The sequence below is a fragment of the Adiantum capillus-veneris genome, chromosome 27, assembly GCF_014529385.1.
Source record: "Adiantum capillus-veneris isolate H3 chromosome 27, ASM1452938v2, whole genome shotgun sequence".
NCBI lineage: Eukaryota > Viridiplantae > Streptophyta > Polypodiopsida > Polypodiales > Pteridaceae > Adiantum > Adiantum capillus-veneris.
In genome coordinates this window covers 44,776,721-44,780,271 of record NC_140957.1, presented here as the reverse complement: position 1 = coordinate 44,780,271, position 3,551 = coordinate 44,776,721, and the positions used below count along the sequence as shown (strand labels likewise).

Below are 3,551 nucleotides of genomic sequence, written 5' to 3'. Positions count from 1 at the left end.
TTAGGTTGTGAAGGGGAAGTGAGGATCTCTCTCTCTCTCTCTCTCTCTCTCTCTCTCTCTCTCACACACACACACACACACACACACACACACACACACACACACACACACACACACACACTCACTCACTCACAAATGGGCATGTCAGCCCGTGAAAGAGTGATTACTCACAAATACCTTAAAACACAAATATGCACCAATAACAAACAACTACTTTGCAAAATTTGTACTTATTTGAGATGGGCTTAACCATCAAATGTCACTGTTACCTTTCATGTCACATGCCCCTCTTTACTACTGGCCCCTGCTCCTTCTACTTTTAACAAGGGGTGTTGGGATTCCACCCCAGTCTTCAAATTTTCCTCCTTTACAAGGTTGGTTAAGAACGCAAAATCCTTGGCATTGGCAGACATCAAGAATGGAATTGATTGCTGCTTACAGAAAGTTAATTTCTGTATAGCTATCGACGCCAATGAGTCAAAGTTTGGAGTAAGATCCACCACTTTGGAAATAGGTTTAAGAGTGGGACTAAACTTCAAAAGGGAATCCCAGTTGTACCATGAATAACCGGATTATAAAGTTGACCAAAAGGGCTCTCTCCTTCTAGTGTTTTGTAATCTAGAACCTCATCATCACCCAACTTTTCCAAGCTCTATATTGTGGGCTCCACAAGTAGCGGTAATGTGTGCACCGCCAAGCTTCACTATCTGTACAACATATAAGCCAACGCCACCAGATGTAGCAATGATAAGAAGATTGGCATGGTTGGAACCATCCAACTTCAGACTCGCAATATCTTGAATGGATTGCAAAGCAGTCTCCAAGCAGTTAGGTCTGCAACTAGTAAGCAAGAACCATCAATAGGAGAGACCTCTGGTAGTCTTTTGATAGTATATTAAGTGAAATTTGAAGATAGAAAAGGAAGAGCAGTCCCACATTGTATTTTCCAATCAACATGGTTTACATTGGCTGCTTCAAGTTTAACTAGAACTTCACCGTGTTGGCATAGGAATCTCTACATGCTTGAGAGGAGGAATAATGTAGATCTTGCATGAGCTTGCCATCCACCATAGCTGCTTCTCTCTCTTCTCTCTCTCTCTCTCTCTCTCTCTCTCTCTCTCTCTCTCTCTCTCTCTCTCTCTCTCTCTCTCTCTCTCTCTCTTTGTGTGTGTCTCTCTCTACCTTGCTTTAGCGTTTTGACAAAATGCTAAATTTTGTGTGTACTTGGGCGTGGTGTTGGGCCTCTCTCGCCTTCTATTGGCTATCTCTTATGCCTTGTGGGTTGTGGTGTCCTTGGCCTACCTCACCCCCTCAACAGTTGTGTGCTCTTCTACCTCTCTGCAGATCCGAGCACGAGGACTAGGGTTAGATGTGGGCGGGTGACCTTCATTTTTAATACTTACAAAAAGAGTTAAATTCTAGAATGCTTGAAGGCATATTGCATTAGGCAATACCCCCTCTACACTTATTGGCTCATTCTATGTAATTGAGTTGGAATCATGAAATTCCCATGGTTGGAAATATTGTCATCGGATACTGCAAGTACTCACAATTCCACCTGTAAACCAAGCCACAACATCATTGGTGTGTTGATTGATGCTCACTATCAACTTAAAAAAATTAACTCATTGCTCTGGTTGCATGTCCTTGCCTCTAGAGTCGATAGTCCTTGTTCTACAGAGTCCTCATTCTACAGAGCGTGCATTGAGATTTTCACAGCGTAAGCGAGCAATATTCCTTGTCAACCGAGCTAGAAATGTCATACACAACCAAGAGAGCACGGGGCTTATATCCCTTACCTTATACTCACCCCTCTTCTTATACCCCCCTCCCCCCCCCCTCTTATACATACAGTATGAGCAGGAGATAATATGGGGCCAACCCCCATTGTTTATCCATATGTGCAACCTCCAAAACCCCCCCTCTTGTACACTCACATGGTACCATACAAAAATACAAAGTGAATCACCCGAACTATTGTACATGAATAACCACACACAAAGAGGTGCCAAGAACTGTTGCATGTAGTAAGCAAATCCCTATGGGGATATCTGCTCTCAAAAGAGCTCAATAGAACACTGCATGTGCTCAAGAAAATGTGGATCTGTCAACACATAGTCATCTGTAGAGAAACTACTTCAAAAAGCGCTAGCCATGTAAGACAAGGGAAGCTAGAGCCTGAGAGTCCACCACCCAACCACCCATTATATAGCAAAGCCCTTGGCCCTTTGCCCTAGTTAGACTCCCCATTCCACACCACCTAGCCCGGCCTTGCCCTTGTCTTGTCCGGCCTTGCCGGTGTCTTGACATTACTCCCCCCTTAAGAAGAGTTTTTGTCCTCGAAAACAAAAGTGGGGAACTTCTTCTTAAGAACACTAATGTTTTCCCAAGTGGCACCTTCTTCAGGTTGGTCTTTCCACTTGATTAAGGCTTGTTGACGTACGTGATGATGTGTATGCAACTCATGATAATCAAGAACACGTTCAGGTTCATGCCGTAGGGTAGGAGGTTCAATGAAATCAACCAAAACCTATTGGTCAATGACATTGTCGTCCCCATGTGACCGCTTACGTAAACGACTTACATGAAACACCGGATGAATGCGAGAATGTGAAGGTAGTAATAATTTGTAGGCACAATCACCTACTCACTTGAGTATTTTGAAAAGTCCACAATATCGGGAAGATAATTTAGGTGTCGGCCCAATTTTCAGACTTTCTAAATGTCTTGGCACACGTAAAAATACTTTCTCCCCTTCTTCGAAGGTAACTTGTCAATGTTTCTCATCAACGTACTTCTTATACCAATCCTGTGCTTGCCGGACATTCTGACGAGCAAGTTTCAGCATATCCATGTGCTCTTGGAGAAAATCCTTAACCCGTTGGAGTTTTTCGGTTGCCAACCCCATCGTAACTGGTGACCTAGGTTGAAACCCGTACATGAGCATGAAAGGACTAAAACCTGTTGTGACATGCTTAGCACTGTTGTAGGCAAACTCGAGAATAGATAAGTATTCTTCCTAGTCTGACTGTTTTTTGCTGACATATGCTCTTAGCATATCCTCTAGCACCTGGTTAACCCATTCTGTTTGACCATCCGTTTCTGGATGATCAGTTGTACTGAGGTTTAGTTGTGTACCCAATTGTTTAAATACAGCTCTCCAAAACTGGCTGTTAAACTTGGGATCACGGTCACTAACAATGTTACTTGGCAAACCATACAATTTGCATAGATTGTCCACAAATAACTTGACTAGTTCTGGTGTCTTAACCGTTGATTTGGTTGGAATAAACTTACATAGTTTAGTCAACATGTCTACGACCACCCATATTGAGTCATGACCTTGTATAGTGGTCAGTAAACCTACAATAAACTTCCATAGAGATGCTTTCCCATTTTTCATTGGGAATCTCCAAAGGATGTAAGAGTCCTCCTGCTTTCAGGCGCTCTGCTTTGTTAACTTGACATTTTTGGCAATGCAAGAAATAAGCTTGAACAAAGCCATGTAGACCTGGCCAGTAAAACTGTCGTCGTACGAGAGCATAAGTTTT

At 42.8% G+C, this 3,551-nt stretch overlaps 1 pseudogene; it reads right to left on the bottom strand.

The window, feature by feature from the left end:
• Window positions 1–245: 245 nt before the first annotated feature.
• Window positions 246–1,071, bottom strand: LOC147421873 (chloroplast envelope quinone oxidoreductase homolog; annotated as a pseudogene).
• Between the last annotated feature and the right edge of the window lie 2,480 nt (window positions 1,072–3,551).